We start from the raw sequence: 19,353 nt of genomic DNA on the forward strand, positions 1-19,353 counted from the left end.
TACAAATGCTCTTTCCTTTTTGTATTATGAGTTTCTTTCTATCCAGATAGAATGGTGGGATGTGTCAGATGAAAGGAACAATAGTATTAAAAGGTACTTGTATTGGAATTTTGATTTAAGTTGCTATGGAAAATAGTCCATGGACATTGTTTAGGGAACAGGAACATTTTTCTTTCCTTTGTTGGATAGTTTTTTTTTTTTTAACTTATACTTGCTTCTGTAGAATTAATGAAGAAGATCCACTGAAATCTGTTTTTTCTTTAATCTATAATATTTTTGCTCTGACATTTATTGACTGAATATATTAGATTATATCTGATAGGTCAGTCTTTCATACGCCACTTAGCATCAGAGATAAAGGTGCTTTTAAGGAAGTCCTGCAGCTATTCTCTTTGTACCGATATAAACTGTACTGAGGATGGAGACATGTCTCCCATGTGACATTGTAGGGCACATCTGCCAGCAAATCCCTGATTGACAAATTAATTGGCTTAACCAAAGTATTGTGATTAATGCAAAGAAATAGGGGAAAACAATAGAATGGGAAAGACTAGAGATCTCTTCAAGAAAATTAGAGATACCAAGGGAACATTTCATGGAAAGATGGGCACAATAAAGGGCAGAAATGGTAGGGACCTAACAGAAGCAGAAGATGTTAAGAAGAGGTGGCAAGAATACACAGAGGAACTATACAAAAAAGATCTTCACGACCCAGATAATCACGATGGTGTGATCACTCACCTAGAGTTAGACATCCTGGAATGTGAAGTCAAGTGGGCCTTAGGAAGCATCACTACGAACAAAGCTAGTGGAGGTGATGGAATTCCAGTTGAGCTATTTCAAATCCTAAAAGATGATGCTGTGAAAGTGCCACACTCAATGTGTCAGCAAATTTGGAAAACTCAGCAGTGGCCACAGGACTGGAAAAGGTCAGTCTCCATTCCAATCCAAAGAAAGGCAATGCCAAAGAATGCTCAAACTACCGCACAATTGCACTCATCTCACACACTAGTAAAGTCGTGCTCAGAATTCTCCAAGCCAGGCTTTAGCAATACGTGAACCGTGAACTTCCAGATGTTCAAGCTGGATTTAGAAAAGGCAGAGGCACCAGAGATCAAATTGCCAACATCCGCTGGATCATGGAGAAAGCAAGAGAGTTTCAGAAAAACTTCTATTTCTGCTTCATTGACTATGCCAAAGCCTTTGACTGTGTCGATCACAATAAACTGTGGAACATTCTGAAAGAGATGGGAATACCAGACCACCTGACCTGCCTCTTGAGAAACCTGTATGCAGGTCAGGAAGCAACAGTTAGAACTGGATATGAAACAACAGACTGGCTTCAAATCGGGAAAGGAGTACGTCAAGGCAGTATATTGTCACCCTGCTTATTTAACTTATATGCAGAGTACATCATGAGAAACTCTGGGCTGGATGAAGCACAAGCTGGAATCAAGATTGCTGGGAGAAATATCAATAACCTCAGATATGCAGATGACACCACCATTATGACAGAAAGTGAAAAATAACTAAAGAGCCTCTTGATGAAAGTGAAAGAGGAGAGTGAAAAGGTTGGCTTAAAACTCAACATTCAGAAAACTAAGATCACGGCATCTGGTCCCATCACTTCATGGCAAATAGATAGGGAAACAGGGGAAACAGTGACAGATTATTTTTGGGGGCTCCAAAATCACTGCAGATGTTGATTGCAGCCATGAAATCAAAAGACACTTACTCCTTGGAAGAAAAGTTATGACCAACCTAGACAGCATATTAAAAAGCAGAGACATTACCAACAAAGGTCCATCTAGTCAAAGCTATGGTTTTTTCAGTAGTCATGTATGGATGTGAGAGCTGGACTATAAAGAAAGCTGAGTGCCAAAGAACTGATGCTTTTGAACTGTGGTGTTGGAGACAACTCTTGAGAGTCCCTTGGACTGCAAGGAGATCCAACCAGTCCACCCTAAAGGAAATCAGTCCTGAATATTCACTGAAAGGACTGATGTTGAAGCTGAAACTCCAATACTTTGGCCACCTGATAAGAAGAACTGACTCATTTGAAAAGACCCTGATGCTGGGAAAGATTGAAGGCGGGAGGAGAAGGGGATGACAGAGGATGAGATGGTTGGATGTCATCACCTGGATATGATGGTGATGAGTGGATATGAGTCTGAGTAAACTCCGGGAGTTGGTGATGGACAGGGAGGCCTGGCGTGCTGCAGTCCATGGGGTCACAAAGAGTCAGACACAACTGAGTCCCTGAGCTGACTGACTGATCAAAGTATTGAGTTGGACTGGAAGTCAGTAGACCTGCTTAAGCTCTTTGTTATCTGCTAGCTGAAGACCTTAAGGGAGGCCACAGCAGCCTTACTTCCTCACCTGTAAAAACAGTGAGCTAAACATGATGTTCTAAATGAAGCCATCTTCCAGAAATTACGTTCGAGAATTGCATGAGATCTGTTCTACCTGCCAGCTTCTTTCTCTGTGTAAAATGGTTCTGGATGGTCATTCTGATTTCTTATTGCGCTGAAAGGTCTACCTAGCTGATCAAAGATATTTAGTCTGCAGCTTGTGCAGTTCATGTGAAGATTCTTGATCACCATAGTCACTCTGCCCCTGGGGCTGAGTAGCATCAGAATATGCCACTTTCAAATATGCCATTTTGACATGTGGATTATTGAGCAGAAGGCAATTGAGAATCAACCGATTCAGAAAGAAGCCTTCTCAGAACTTCCCTTACTTGACTAAATGCAGGAACTTCTGAGAAATGAGAGCTGCCATAAATCTCCTCTCTGTGGGAATTCTATGGTCAGGAAGAAGATGGCAAGTCGGCACCAACAGTCTGCACAAAACCAACCTTATTAAAGTAGCTGTGTATTCCATTAGTTTTCAGATATTTTTCTTTCCACAATTGGCTCTTCCTAGAAGCCCAGCCCCTCCTTCCCTTTTGCTAGGCACATCTCCATAATATATTATCCTCTGTTAAAATGGCATATAAGCTACCGAGTCTAACCATTCCTTGGAGGTTTTACTTCTTTTCTTTGTAGACCCTGTGGATGTAAAGTTAAAAACATCATTTAACTTTTCCTTTTTCTCCTATTTATCTGTCTTGTATCAATTTAATTCATAGGTCCCAGATACAGAATAGAAGAAGGTAGAGAAAAACTTTTTTTCTTACCTCACAAAATGCTGAGGATGAAAATATTCCCATTTGGTTTACAGTAATGAGGGATTTGATTCTTTTCTTGCTCTCTCCTTCATGCCTACAATTTGAGGATTCTGTAAGCCTAAAAAGCTCCCAAGCTTATTAGCACCCTGACACAGCTAGCCCTGGACTGCAGCCAGCACTTTAAACTTTGAAAACTTACAAGCTACTCATACTGTCAGAAAGTAGGTAAGGTAGAAATTATACTGTCTCCTAGCGTGGGTATATATAGCATGGCATAGCTTTTTGCCAGCTTCACATCACATCTGTCTCCTGGTTTAATATTTTATATACAGGGTCACACAGTCAATTCTAGACTCATTAGAAACCAGCTTGTTTCTATATTACTAAATGATTCATAAGGAGCCAAATTCTTCTAAGTCACTGTGGGACAATACTGTAAACTTCCCAAAGACACAAAATTATCACTCTTACAGTAGAAAAACATTTGGCTAGGAATCACAAAACCTACATTTTAACTCAAGGTCTGGTACTAATTTGCAGTATGACCTTAGGCGGATCATTTAAAGTCTCTGAACCACAATGTCCTGAGCTTCAAAGCTACAACTTTGAACTAGATGGCTTCTTTGGCCTCTCCTGAATATAAAGTTTGCTCTGTGCTCTAAGGCCATGATTTAGTTTATTACTACAGTAGTAACATATTTTCAGGCAGTAACTTGGAATAAAATTCAATTTTTATAGAATCTCCAGGTAATTGGAGGGGAGAATTTCATTTCAGTGTTGTTGCCCATGGATGGCAATATGTTCCAGGTCCCATCCCAATTCTTGAAGCATTATAAAATATGAAAGCCTAAAGTGATATGATTAGCCAGTAACAAAGACAGTGGTTCTCTCTCAGACTAGGTATCAATTTTTAGAACCAAAGGAGATTTTCAAGCATTTTTGCAACTGAGCCAAGATACCTGTGAAGGTAGAAGTATAGTTTATGTAAAAAAAATAAAAAAAACTATTCATTTGTATCTGCCTACAAATGTAGAAACACCTGAAGGCTCAATTGCAGCGCATTCTTCAGTATGTGAAGTGGTCTGGGGTTACTAGTCTCTCCTCAATTTAGAAAGAGGATCAGCCTTATTTTAACTCAGTATGAAAGAGACTCTGGGAAGTCACATGTCATTGATCAGATTCCTGAGAGCTTTGTAATGCAAATCATACTGCTCCTTTCTTCTTACCAACAACTTAATTTGGGACAGGATTGATTGACCAGAATGTTTGCTAATCAGTTTGAAACAAGACTAGGCCGGGGGCCAATGGAGGCTTGCCAGAACCTCCCTTCGAAAGATGAGGTCGACAGCTGGTCTCATTTTGGAAATGCTTTTGCCCATTATCTTATCATTTGGTCCATTTTATATGGTCCACATCTCAAATTACAATAGTAGTCTTGAAGGCAGTCCAGAGAAAAGCGGGGGGAGGGAAGACATCACACACAATTTAGAGATACTGATTTAACAATACTTTGAAAATTAGGCTACCCTGCTGTTCAATGCCCCCTGTTATTTTTTTTTTTTTAAGAGTTAGGTATATTGATGTGCATGCTTACTAAGTCATTTCAGTTGTGTCCTTCTCTTGTGACCTCATGGACTATAGCCCGCCAGGCTCCTTCATCCATGGGATTCTCCAGGTAAGAATACTGGGGTGGGTTGCCATGCCCTCCTCCAGGGCATCTTCCAGACCCAGGGATTGAACCCCCATCTCTTTTGTCTCCTGTACTGGCAGTCAGGTGGTTTGGGGTTGCAGAGTCGGACATGACTGAGTGACTGTATCCACTTTTCCTTAGGTGTATTGCCAGTTACTGCTGAACTCTAGTCTTTGGATGTAGCTAATGTGACAACATGTGCAGATCAAGTAGGGAGAACAACTTTCTGACCATCAGAACATATGGATTATTTGTGTTACTCTCCAAAATTTCAAAATAAAGCTGGTTAAATGCACTCAAACCAAGATATTATGAAGTCACTGAGGTTGCAGAATCATAGGATCCTCTGAGAGCAGCCCTCCATTTTATTCATAGGAAGAATGCGTGTAGCCACATTAGGTGATAGAATTTCAGGTCCTTCTAGCTTAAGAACTCGTGAGTTAGATCAGATGACACTGGATCCATGCAAAGAGCCCTTGAGAATAGTCATTCTGTGAGGTATCATTATACATGACGCTTACAAAAGGCAGGAAGAATGGCCTTAAATACACTAAAATATGAAAGCTGTTTCACTTTAAAAATATTTTGCCACTTATAAACCATAGTATGTGGTTATAGTGTTACATAATTAATAACATAAATTTTTAAATTGCAAAAATTAATATTTAGTAATACAACAAAATAATATTTCATTAACATATCTTAATTGATCTAAAGATTTTTCTGGCTCACTTTTCTGAAAATTCACTTATAATAGATGATCAAAATTTATTCTCTTGTAAACTTCCATTTTCAATCTATGTAATTTGGAGCAACTTGAGGAGAAAGTAAGACTGCAAAAAACTTTTTTTTTAAAACTTTTCAAGTCCTTCAGCTTTACTCCAGAAAACAGAATGAAAATGGAGAATCTTGTTCCTTCCCTTCCCATTGCAAAAACTTTTTTTTTTTTTTATTTTATTTTATTTTTTTTTCATTTAGCAACATTTTTTTATTTAACAGAAGTCCGTTTGTCCTCAGAAATCAACAAAGGCATGAAATAATCTAGACATTATATGAAATAATCTAGACATTCAATGAAGCATTGATACTATGGGCTTAAGAATATAGTAAAAAGTGACCTACTTTGTAAAATTTCTAGGTGCATTAAACAGTGAATGTAATTAATACATTTATCAAAGAACATATTGTTGGGATTAAATCGTAAAGATAACTCATGAAAAAAATAAAACTGAGTAGAAGACAACACAGCCTATAGTATCTTTCATATTCTATGTGTACTGAGCTTGAACTCTATTTCTTTTTTTTTTCCAATTTTATTTATTTTTTTCAAGTTGAACAGACTAAATTTCTTTAAACAAACTTACTTATACTCCAGAATCCTTTAAAAACTTAATAGCATTTATACATTGAAGGTATTTGATTTTCTTGTAACTAGCACTTCAAATGTAACAAGCATTTGAAGCAACAAGCATTTGACCCAACAAGTAAAACTTTCTACAGTTCATAACTTTTATAAATAAAATAAATTAAATGTACAGTGAATAAGTTCTCTGAAATATTTCAATATTTCTGCAGGTTTAGTAACATCGTAAAATACATTTCAACTAAAATTCACAAATCTAAAAACCTGTTAGGCATTTTTAGGCGTTTTAAGATGGAAATGAAGACCAATGTTACATCGTAATATGCCAATTACAAATAGTACTTCAACAATTCTCATAGCCATCAATAGTTCAGTGTTGAGTTCATGAATAGTTTTTAAAGTTTGGGACAAGCTGTAGTATTTGCAAAAACTTTTGATAAATTTTAATTTTGTGGAGGATCTTTCTGATGATGAGATTGTTATTGGAAATTCTGAGAGTTTTTATAGTATAGGCTGTGACAAGATTGGCATCGTTTTTCTTAAAAACCTGTTATGGTACTATCTTTGTTGATGTGGTTATTAATTATATATAGATGAAATGTACACTGCTGAGAAATGATATCATATACAAGAAGAGAATCCATAGAAACATGAGAAGTTTATTATATGATTTGTAATATCCTGAACTATCAAAACATTTCTTATTTACTATCAGAAATAAACAGTGAGCCATATTTTGGTGCACATAGGTACAGATATAAGTGAAGAAGCAGAGCAACCAACAATTTCTGGAAAAAATTTGTAAAGCTATTTATAAATGTTTTTTCATCTTTTGTTGTAGGCATCTTCTGACATGGTCCTAAAGATCCTTTCTTCCTAGTACCCGTCCCTTGTATAATAAGTATGTTACACTTCTGGTAAATTATTTTGATTATAAATTTTGGTACTTCTAGAGCCGATGATTCATGCAGGGCAATTTTTCTAAAAAGATTTCACTCTTCATAAAATCATTTTTAAGTAAGTTTGAATGCGATTTTGGTTGTAAATTTATACAATGGCCTTTTAATATTTCCTCCAATATTGCCTGTAACTCATGGAAGTTATACAAGTGAAAGTGGTGTCATGATTTGTACATGTTTCAAAATGATTATTTATGTATTCTCTTGCTATATTTTCAATTACAAGAAAGAACTGGCTTCTTTATTAATAATAAGTTCATCTGGAGTTTAACATGGTAATGATATTCCTTTCTGCTGAATGTGATGATTTTTAATTTAATTTTTATTTCTAAGCCTGTTGCTATTTACTTTGCAGTGTAGCAGATTTTGAAACTGGAGATTCTAAACTTTTAAAAGAATTCTATTGACTCCCTAATATACTTTACTGTGATGTCCCTGTGCTTGTTTTTGTCTGATAACAATTTAACTGGTAAGATTTGCTGCCCTAGAGAAAGCAGTTCCTGCCCTAGTGCCCAGTCCGGAGTTAATACTTGTGCGGATGCTGTGGGCCAGGCTCTGGGGACAGGGACAAGTGGCTTCCCTTTGCAGTCCCGGGAGCTGCCTCCCCGCCATTCAGAGCCCTGCTTTCTCAGGATGCCCCTGCCACTTTTGCTGCTGCCTCTGCGGTTGCAGCAGCCGATCTGGGCTGTCTGCCCTGAACTGTGGTGCCAGGGGTGCCCCGAGGCATGCGGTTTTACTGCATGTTGTGCCCTCTCCTCTGCTCCCAGGCTTGATCCCACGCGTGTGCACAGACGACCGCCAGGCCACAACCACTTGCATGCACTGCTGCCTGATGCATCTTCCCTGCCCACGCAGGTGCCCCCGTCTTCCACTGGACTTCAGAGAACACGATTTCAAAGAGGACATTTTTAAGAATATCAAGATAGAGATAACAATGCATTAAACCCTCCGAGTACAGGGCCCTGTGTGACTGTCCCGGTCAGATGCCAATGAAGCTGGCCCCGTCACTAGCTCCTAGGGCACTCTGACATCCTGCTACTTCCCCTCACTCCTTCAAGGAGAGTGATTCTCCTTTTTCGAAAGCCTCTGACATTTCCTCTCCCATTCTCATTCTTATTTGTTGACACTGGGCCATATTTCTTTGACCCCCTTCCCTCCCCGTAAAATAGAAGTTAATAAGATGAAAGCTTCTGTGAACGTCTATAAACTGTCACTCCCTCATCAACCCACTTGTCTATATCTACATCCAAACACTGTTCTCCCCTGTTAGTCTGTGTGTTACACTTGAGCACCAATCCCAACATCTGCCTCTGATTCCAGCAATTCTCCCCTCGGCCTCCTACAATATCCTTTTTAACTCTGTCTCCTATAGCATTCCTGCCAACACGTACAGTGGACTGTCTCCCATCTATCTAAACCTTTCCTAATTTTGTATCCCTCTCTAGCTACTACTTCATTTATGTTTTCTTCTGAGTGAAATTCTTTGAAAGAACTTTCACATTCTATCCCTGGGTCAAAAAGATCCCCTGGAGTGGGAAACGGCAACCCATTCTAGTATTCTTGCCTGGAAAATCCTATGGACAGGGGACCCTGGCTGGCTACTATCCAGGGTCGCAAGAGTCGGACATGACTAAGCAAGCATGCAACTCATATTTACCATCTCCAAATCATCTTTTCACTTTTGCTTTTAAACCCGCTTCAGTCAGATTTTTGCCTCAGTCACTTCAAAGACATGGCTCGTTTCAAGAATACTACTAACTTCCACGTTGTTAAATCCAGTGGTTAGTTCTTAGTCCATTAAGGACATCAGCATTTGCACCCCTGGCGGTTTCCTGCCCTTTACTTGGTTTACGATGCCAGCCACGCCCCTTCCTCACTGGCCACTCCTGCTCTCTGCTTGGCTGGTTCCTTCTCTACTGACCTCTAGACACTGCAAAGCCGTAAAGCTCGCTTCTCTGTCATCTTCTTTACCTTCACTTACCGTTTAGGGCTCTCACACAGTCTTATCTTAAAGCATCATTTATATGCTGATGATTCAGTATATAGTTTTAGCTCAGCATATAACTTTTAGCTGATAAAACTCAGCATATAAGTTTTAGCCCAGACTCTGTCCCTGATCTCTAAACCTATACAGTCTCTCTCACTAACCAAAGTAGAGTGTTCTGATGGAACCTTTGTAAACTGACATGGTGTAAAGTGAAGAAGCAGTTACCCGAGGGCACATCTTGCCAAGAAATGCACAAAATAAATCCAGGTAAAGCACAGATGCTCACACAGACACAGTTTGAGGCTGTGGGGCTTGATGCTGAGGCAGTGAGTGTAGTTCTGGGAGACGAGCGTGGTGGTGCCACTCTTTCTGCTGGGGGTGCACACTGCCTCTGAAACGCTCAGTGCTGTTTTCGCTTTTCATCTTTTATTTTGAGCAACAAATATCCTCTTTGGATGTCTTTCTGTTAGTAAAAGCAGGCACTAACACAGGTCTTTGATAAAAGCAAAGTGGCATAAAGCAAACCTACCGAAAGGGGGTTCCTGTGTATTTAACGATGCCAGAGACCATCCTTTCCCTTTCTTTCTCAATGTGTCAGCAAATTCCGTGTGGCGCCATCTTCCAAAGTGACCCAGGTTCTGACGACTTCTCATCACCTACCCTGCTGGACTCTAGTCCCAGTCACCATAATCTTGCACTTGGATTATTCCAGTAATCTTCTAATTGGTCTCCCTCTTCTGTTTGTATTTCTTGGCAGTCTGTTCTCTATATGGGGGTCCTGTTAAACGGCAGATCTGGTAATACTAGTCCTTTGTATCAGTACAGAACCTCCAGTGGTTTTCCACCTCACTCAGAAAAACCAACGGTCCTCTAACAGCACTTAAGACCCTCACTGTCTGCTGCCCCCACCGCCCTTCTTCCCGTTTCCCTTCCCGCATTTGTTTTGTTCACCTTGCCCTATACTTCTTGCTACTCTTTGAACTTGTTGGGTGATGCTCCTTCCTCTGGGTCTCTGCTTGGACCCTTCCTTCTCCAGATATCCTTGTGGATCACCCCTCACTGTGTCTTGCTTAAATGACTTCTAAGTGAGGCCTTCCCTGACCACCATGTTTAAGATATCAGACTGGTACTCCTGTCTCTGCACTGCTTTGTTTTTTCCCCGTGGGATCAGGCCTTTTTGTTTTGCTTAGAGCCTAGAAGTACTTGGTACACACTAGTCATTCAGTATATATTTGTGAATAGAGTAAATGAAAGTTGTGAATGAAGACAGGATGGAATGTATACCTCCAGGACTTAATGATGAATGCTTAGTTACTCGGTCCAACTCTTTGCAACCCCACGGACTCTAGCCCCCCAGGTTCCTCTGTCCATGGGATTTTTCAGGCAAGAATACTGGAATGTATTGCCATTTCCTTCTCCACACCATCAGAACTTTGAGATTGCTGGCAACTTGTCTCAAGATCTTTGTAAGGAGATTTCACAGTGTAAGAGGTATCAGGTCAAACTGACAAGGCACTGACCTTGTGGTCTTGCATTAATTAGCATGTTGTGATGTAACCAAAAAGTATGAAAGAACTAAGACAGCTGTCTTTGCAGCTCCACTAGTCAGTGTCCATATTGGTTTATGACTGCATGAGCCAATAGGCCCTGGAGTATACGAAATCAACGGTGTACTTAATAAACAGCCTTTCTGCATGAAGTTGGATCAGCCCTTTTATATCACTGAGGTTCTATCTGTGTTAAAGAAATAGCAAATATGCTCCATGCTGTGCTTGAAAAAGCACCAAGGGCTTTAGGGTAGAAAGCCGTCCCACTTTTCAGCAGAGCATGAAATCACCCTATTACCTTTTACCAGGTTACTTACATAAGGAGATTGTGCCTATTAATAAAATGTCATGCATCCGTGTTTCTCCAAGGAAAATGATGACAAAATGGTGCCATTTCCTCTGCCCATTTCTTTGGGGTCACCTTTTTGCCGTGCTGCCTTGTGGTCAGCATGGGTGGGCCATGAGATTAGATTGTTCGTCTGGATGACTTTGAAGTGGGTTTCCTGATATTGAGGCTTTCAGTTAAGTCTGTAATATGGGATCTTTGTTTTCTGGATGATCCATGTCTAATCGGGAGAGAGAGTAGCGCAAATACTATCATATACATCACATTTGTCACATGTTCGTGTTGCTGGGTGATGCCATACATGGTTTTCTTTGCTTTCCTGGAACAGATTTGTTTTAATTGATGCCTTATTTTTCAGTAAGGTTGTGCTTGTCTCCTGACTGAGTCACACCCACTCACTGATGTTATTCTAACTAATTTTTCTGCCTTTCTGCTCAGCTGGTTAAAGCTTTCCCACATTTATTATCAGCTAATTTGAACTTTCCTTCAATATTTGATGCTCCATTTTAAACTAAGAATTATATCTAGAACTTTTACAAAGTTGCTCATGTAGACATTAATTACAATTAAAAAACTAACTGCCTATTAGTAAGGTTGACTTGACATAGTAATCCAAAATACCCTGATAGATATACAAAAAATTCTGAGACTACCATGAGAATTTAAGAATGAGAACACCATCCCATATATGATGGTGTTACCTAAACATTTGGGCTAAAAATCTATATTTTTGATGTTTCTGTGTAGTATGAGATAGACAACCTCAATATATTTAAGGCATCCCACTTAAAATGCATGTTAGGGGTTTAAATTTCTGTTAAATATTTTTTAGTTCCTAAGTTGGCACATAAGATGTTCATCACCATTATTTCTAAGAGGGAATGATAAACTTAAATATTTAACAAAGGAAATAGTAAAAGATGGCATAATCGTACAACGGAATGTCATACAGCATTTAACAACATTTAAAAATGTTTTTAATATGTTAAGCACTTATTCCAAAATATGGAAAATAACAGGAAACTATAGTTATTTTTCATGTACAATCAAAACTATATAATACTAAGCATAAGAAAAATTGCTGGCACAAAATACATCAAAAAATTCAAAAAATTATGTTTTTAATCTTAAAATTTTATTTAAGATTTTAAATTTAAATATATTGACATTTATTTGTTTTAAAAATTTCATTGACGTTTTGATTAAAATTGTTTTACTAAGCATTTTAAGATTCTAAAACTAAAAATATTTCAAAGAAGAATTGTTTTACATCTTTGCAAATCTTAACATGTGACTTAATAGGCATCTGAATTCTCCTCTTTCTGTGTTCAATAGGTTGTGATATTCCCCATTATGAAGATTCTAGAAAACCCCACCATGTTTATAAGAAAACAAGAGTAAAAGGGTAAATGACATCTTAGTATTATTATGAAAGTAGTTTTGACCTCATATAACCACTGACAGTCTCTCAGGGCCTCACTGGGCTGCACTTTGAGAATCTCTGGTCTGGGCCCTCTCTGACCTGATCCTATAAGCTGACCCAGTGAGCAACATGGGGTTATGTACCTGCCTATCCTGACCCCTGATCCTTTCCATTCAGTTCATTGCCCAAACAGTTCACTCGTCTGAGTTAAGGCATTATTCTCTATCAAAGTACAAATACCAGTGGGAGAGACTACATATTAAGCTGTTAACAGCTCTCAGTTCCTTAGGGTGAACAAATTGAATTCATTTCCAGGAGACCAAAAGGAAGTGAAGGAGACAGAATAAGGGCCAAAAACAGGATATGGAAAGAGCCCTCTCCCCAGCGGAGCAGCAGTCTTTTTGGTTTCATAGCAGGGCTGAGAGCAGCCTGGTTCTGGATAGTTAGCCCACAGCTATGAAAAGAAGCCATTTCCTAATCTATTTTAATTGCTTATCCTCGAGAGTTACCTGAGTTACGGTACCCCTGTGATTGCTAATATCCAATTTTGGACTCATTGATCCAGGAAATAGAATTACAACCACTGATAAAAAACCAATCAAAATAAACCCCATTAATGTCTATGAAAAAGCATTTTTTATTGCTAACCATGCAGGATACTCGTTATTAATCTATCCTCACCCTATTTTGTCTTTCAACTTCATGTAAGTGTAGAGATGCTTTAATGCTACCTTAACTCCTTCTGTTTTTCTTAAATAATTTTTTCTTTGCTTATGACTTAACCTTATGGACGTGAGTTGCTGTTTCTTCATTCCTAGAAAGTAACCACAGTACACACAAGAAGACAAGTAACTGCCCTAGGTTGTAAATACTGAGGTGGATCTCTTTCTTAACATCCAGTGTCCTTTGTCTTAAGATTTGGTGCAATACATCTTTCAGTTCAGTTCAGTTCATTTCAGTCGCTCAGTCGTGTCCGAGTCTTTGCAACCCCATGAATCACAGCACACCAGGCCTCCCTGTCTATCACCAACTCCCGGAGTTCACTCAAACTCATGTCCATCAAGTCGGTGATGCCATCCAGCCATCTCATTCTCTGTCGTCCCTGTCTCCTCCCACCCCCAATCCCTCCTAGCATCAGACTCTTTTCCAGTGAGTCAACTCGTCGCATGAGGTGGCCAAAGTAAAGTTTCAGCTTTAGCATCAGTCCTTCCAATGAACACCCAGGATTGATCTCCTCTAGAATGGACTGGTTGGATCTCCTTGCAGTCCAAGGGACTCTCAAGAGTCTTCTCCAGCACCACAGTTCAAAAGCATCAATTCTTCGGAGATCAGCCTTCTTCACAGTCCAACTCTCACATCCATACATAAAAAATGAGTTTCTAAAGAATGAACAGAAAAAAAAAAAGAAATTAATCATTCCATTGGATCCTCTGTGCTGAGACATCCCTGGAAATTAAACTCTAGTCTTTGTTAACAGAGCAAAATGGAAATAGCATGTCAGGGAATGCATGGCAATTCAGTGTACTGGTAGTTTCTGCTGATGGAATCACTACAGACACACTTAATTGGGGGTAAAAGAACCCAAAAAACTTTAACTACTCAACACGCAGGTCTTTGCATTGTACTCATTGGTTTCCTCTCACGCTGGCTGCAGCAAGCACCTTCAGAGAGTAGAAGTGACTTCTCCCTTGTGGGATGCATCTGACGGGATTGCTGGCCCAGTTACCTGGTGCCAGCACCTTCTTGAAAGGTGAGGGATCTGCTATTTTCAGGCTGATATTGGGTCACTCTAGGACTGGTGGCTTAGTGGTAAAGAATCCGCCTGCCAATGTAGGAGACATGGGTTTGACCCCTGGTCCAGGAAGATCCCCTGAAGAAGGAAATGGCAACCCACTCCAATATTCTCGCCTGGAAAATTCCATGGACAGGGGAGCCTAGCAGGCTATAGTCCATGGGGTTGCAAAGAGTGGACACAATTGGGCAACTTTCAATTCATTTTGCTAATCACTGCTACTATTTTTTGGATAATCCGTTGAATGCATAGTTTCACCACCAGCACTGTGGACAAGCAGCTTCCTCTCAGCCTCATTTACAGGAAACTTGCCTTCTCAGACTCCTCCTTTCAGGTACTACTGTTTCAGAGGTGCCCCTGACTCTCCAGTGGTCAGAGAAGTTGCTGCTGACAGTCCCTGGTCTGGACAGTCCAGTGCTAACGGAGTACTACTTATCTAATAAGTTGAGCAATTTTTTTTTAAAGGGAGTTCGGAAAGAAAATGGACAGCTGCTCCAAACATTTTGGGACTGGAATGAGTGATCATGGATTTTCTCTCTGTGGAAGTCTCTATAGATTGATGGCTTCTGGTTAATGAGAAGTGTGTGTTTTTCTCTGATGCAGTCCTGTCTCTTCTTGCTTACCTATTTCCCTCTCCATCTTTGCCCTCCAGCCACACTGATCCTTCTATGGATCTAGTCTTGCTGTGTCATCTCCTGCTGAGGGGTTGCCAGGGATTTCTACCCAGCTACTCGTTCTTGACTGCTCACTCACAAATCCTTTTCTTTAGAATCCTTACTGGATTCTCCAAACTGTCCTGTACTCTTGAAGTTCCTCTTGTCCTGTACTCTTGAAGCTCCTCTGTGACATAGCACATGCCTCAGTGGGCTATGCAATGTGTTTTAGTTTATGTGATGATTTGGGTGATGTTTTTTGCTCACTAATTGAGAGCAGGGTCTTCTGTCTGCTTTTGTTTACTGCTCCATCCCCAGTGTCTGACATGTACAGGGAGCTTAATAAATGCTAATGCATTAATGATGGAACAAGCACACAAGCCTTTATTGAGTACCTGCTATGTTCCAGGTACTGCTAAGTGATGAGAATATACCAGTAAAATATGTCTTGTCTTCCAGGAGCTTCAGCACCCATGAGAGAGAGTCATGTTAGCAGATAAATTGGCAAACGGAGTGATAAGAACTGCTACAAAGATATAAAAGCCCAAAATGAAGAAATCAATAAATACCACCACCAAACAATCAAAGAGAAACTTTGAGGATACAGAGAAGTTGTCCCCAGCCTTTTTGGTTCCAGGAATGGGTTCGTGGAAGAAGATTTTTCTATGGACTGTAGGAGGGAGGATGGTTTCAGGATGATTTAAGTCCATTAAATTTATTGTGGACTTTATTTCTATTATTATTGCATCAGCTCTGCCTCAGATCATCAGGCATTAGATCCTGGAGGTTGGGGAGGGGACCCCTGACATAGAGTATATAGCGACTAATTCTGCCAGTGGGTATTAGGGAATGTAGGCAGAGGCAGGGTGGAATGAACCAAAACTTGGATCAGGCAAACCTGAGCTTGAATTCCAGTTTTGGTCCTGAGCCTCTCTGATTATGTTCCTCTTTTGTGAAATGGAAATAATAATACTTAACTGATAGTTACTGGGCAGGGAATTATGAGACTTACCTAAATATAATGCTGCTGCTAGTTTGGGTCATTTCCCTTAAGATCTGGCTAAGATTTGTGTATGTCTGTCTTCTGTACCAGTGCAAAGCCCAAAGTTCTTCCCCAATTGTTTGCACATTTGCACAGGATTTATGTCTCATGGTCATCTCCAATTTTGCTTTCCTCCTCTGCTGAATTATTGCTCTCTGCTTGTTCTTTGCTCTCTTGTTGTTTCATTTGAGAAAGTTTATGCCATTGAATTTCTGGAGGCTTTCTGAAATTTCGACTGGACATAAAATATGACTTCAGAATGTTTTCAATTTCTTGCAGTTCCTCATTAGCTAGCATTACTCTCCAAACTAAACTCCAAGATTCACCTTGTCTTAAATGACAAGCTATGGCCTAACTGATGAGTAATTTTAATTTGTCAGTTGAAAAAACACTGACTTCCTCATGAATAATCACATCCAGTTTTAGTGTGATTTTTTGAGGGTGTGGGGTGAGAGCAGAATTGAGAATCAGAAGCGTTCTTATCAGAGTATCCTGGATACTAATACATCTTGTATGTAATTTTCCACAGAAGTATTGATTTTAATCAGCCTTCACGATGTAGCACCCCATTTGTCAAAGCAGAACAACCCAATGTGCAGTTTTTTTCTTAGTGGAAAACTGGCCATAATGAATGTGCTAAAATATATTAGTTATCTATTAACCTCAACATGCAAGAAAGCACCAGATCATTAGCTTGTGTCATGAAAAAACGGCAGCTGGTGGCAGCCTGACCCTCTACAGTAGAAAGCTGAATCAGCAGAGCGGGTGACCTGTGAAGATGGCAGTTTGTGAGAAATGTCTGGCTGAGTGTGAAACAGGGATCTTATTAAATGAATGCATATGATGCATAGTGAATTATACCACTTACAGCAGGAAAACATCACCATTTTATCAAATTGGTGTGCTGCATACATCAGAACTCATGGGATCATCTATCTCTGGGATAGTGTGAGAGTTTTGCAGTTCTGGAAGGGTTTCAAGTTAAGTTTTGATTAATTCTTGGTGGTTTTATCTGGTTATTGAAGGGTAGCTTGATTGTGTGTATTTTCCCCCTTTTCTTTCAAGCTCTGACAATCTTGATTAAATTTCCCCTTGAGGACTGGGAAGAAAATAGCAAGGTAACTGTCACAACTTCTTGGAGATGAATGGCTTTAAGTAGTTTGAGCACAGCATCCCAGAGTTACCTCTCTGGAAGATTAGTGGAAGGCAGTAACACTATGAAGATCATTGTACCTGCTAGCTGTTGATGTTTCTTTTAATTGATTGTAACGGCTTTCTCTTAAGGTCAGATGCAGAATTTATTTCTATTTCTCTCACAGTGCTTCTCATCTCATAATCAAACAACCATCATACTACTGATGTAGTCAGCTTCAGTGTTCAGTGTGTAAGTTGCATGGGTGAAGGATTCCATTTGTGTTGCCGGTCTAAACTTTTGCTTTTTGTTTGTAAGAAAACATAAACTAAGTCTGGAGTAAATAAGGCTTTTCACTAGCAAGAATGAAAAAGGTTGTTACTTATGCCTTATAGCCATATTGTGGACCGTGATGAATAGAATTTCACTCACATTTGCCAAAGAGAAATCTACATGGTCTTTGAATGTGTGATTTACCTACAAATCTTTTGCAAATCACCTTAAACCCTATATATTTACATTTGTGATCTTCCTAACTGTGACGTACAGTCTAGATTTAGCCCTTATGGGATATTTTAATGGACAGGCACTTGATTTATTTCACAGTTTTCAGGGTTAATTTAATAAGCATTTGTTGAGGCCCAATTAAGTCCTGGGACCAAAACTCTCTCAAAGGTCTCATAATCTAGTGCTATAGAAATATATAAAAATATGAGACCTAGAAGAGGGAATCAACATTCTGTAGGACCCAGAGATGATACAGTATATGAAAGCCTATGTACTTGTATTTATCGATGAAAATTCTTTATGGAAGAATAAAATCTTCAGGACTGAAACACATTTTAATTTTATTAAATTGGTGATTTATTTTCTTTGAGCTTGTAAACCTCACTGATTGTGGAACGTTAATGGAACAAGAACAACACGGGACAGACACATCACTTTATTAGGTCAAAAATAACCAACTGACACATAGGAAAGACACATAGTGAAGTTTAAGTTTTAGATTGTATTTAAAAAAAATTAAGTAGAGTAAGTTGTATAAAACCAAGAGCTAGAAGGATATCTTCCAGGAGGTTATTTTTTAACTTTAGTTGAAGGAAAAGAAGATGAAGCAGTAAAGTTAAATTACATTGAATTACACTGGAGGAGCCTGGTGGGTTGCAGTCCATGGGGTCGCTAAGAGTCGGACACGACTGAGCGACTTCACTTTCACTTTTCACTTTCATGCATTGGAGAAGGAAATGGCAACCCACTCCAGTGTTCTTGCCTGGAGAATCCCAGGGATGGGGGAGCCTGGTGGGCTGCCGTCTATGGGGTCGCACAGAGTCGGACACGAATGAAGCGACTTAGCAACAGCAACAGCAGCACACTGATATGTTCTAGGCTGACAGATACACACACAAACATGTATATACGTGTGTGCATGCGTATGTACATGAACACACACACGTGGTTTCCTCTGGTGGCAGTTACAAATAGCCAAAAACCTGATGGCTTAAAAGAAATTATTTCTTTCATAGTTTTGGGAGCTAAATTTTTATTATTTTTTTAATTGAATTCTTTATTTTGTTTTGGAGTATAGCTGTGAATATACCTGTGAATATTATAGCTGCTAATAATGTTATGATAATTTCAGGTAAACAGCGAAGGGACTCAGCCATGAATATACATATATCCATTTTCCCCAAACCCCCTCCCATCCAGGCTGTCATATAACATTGAGCAGAGTTCCATGTGCTATACAATAGGTCTTAGTTGGTTATCCATTTTAAATATAGCAGTATGTACATGTCTATCCCAAACTCCCTAACTGTTCCTTCCCCCTGTCAACCATGAGTTTGTTTTCTAAGTGTGTGCATATCTTTCTGTTTTGTAAGTAAGTTCATTTGTAGCATATCTTTTTAGATTCCACATAGAAGTGATGTCATACAATATTTCTCCTTCTCTGTCTTACTTCATTCTTTATGACACTCTCTAGGTCCATCCATGTTGCTGCAAATGGCATAATTTCATCCCTTTTAAAGGACTGGAAGACTCTGATGCTGGGAAAGGTTGGGGGAGGGAGGAGAAGGGGACGACAGAGAATGAGATGGCTGGATGGCATCACCCACTCTGTGGACATGAGTTTGAGTGAACTCCGGGAGTTGGTGATGGACAGGGAGGCCTGGCGTGCTGTGATTCATGGGGTCGCGGAGAGTCGGACACGACTGAGCAACTGAATTGAACTGAACTGAACTGAACATTCTG

The 19,353-nt window shown here is 39.5% G+C and overlaps 1 non-coding gene across 1 annotated transcript; it reads left to right on the plus strand.

Annotated features, from left to right (window-relative positions):
* Window positions 1-13,229: 13,229 nt before the first annotated feature.
* LOC129549494 (small nucleolar RNA SNORA81) lies at window positions 13,230-13,416 on the plus strand. The gene has a single exon (XR_008684590.1). It is a non-coding gene; the product is annotated as a small nucleolar RNA SNORA81 (small nucleolar RNA).
* The last annotated feature ends 5,937 nt before the right edge of the window (window positions 13,417-19,353 follow it).

Source organism: Moschus berezovskii, chromosome 26 (genome assembly GCF_049115385.1).
Source record: "Moschus berezovskii isolate FMDL1 chromosome 26, NW_MosBer_1.0, whole genome shotgun sequence".
NCBI classification, from domain to species: Eukaryota; Metazoa; Chordata; class Mammalia; order Artiodactyla; family Moschidae; genus Moschus; species Moschus berezovskii.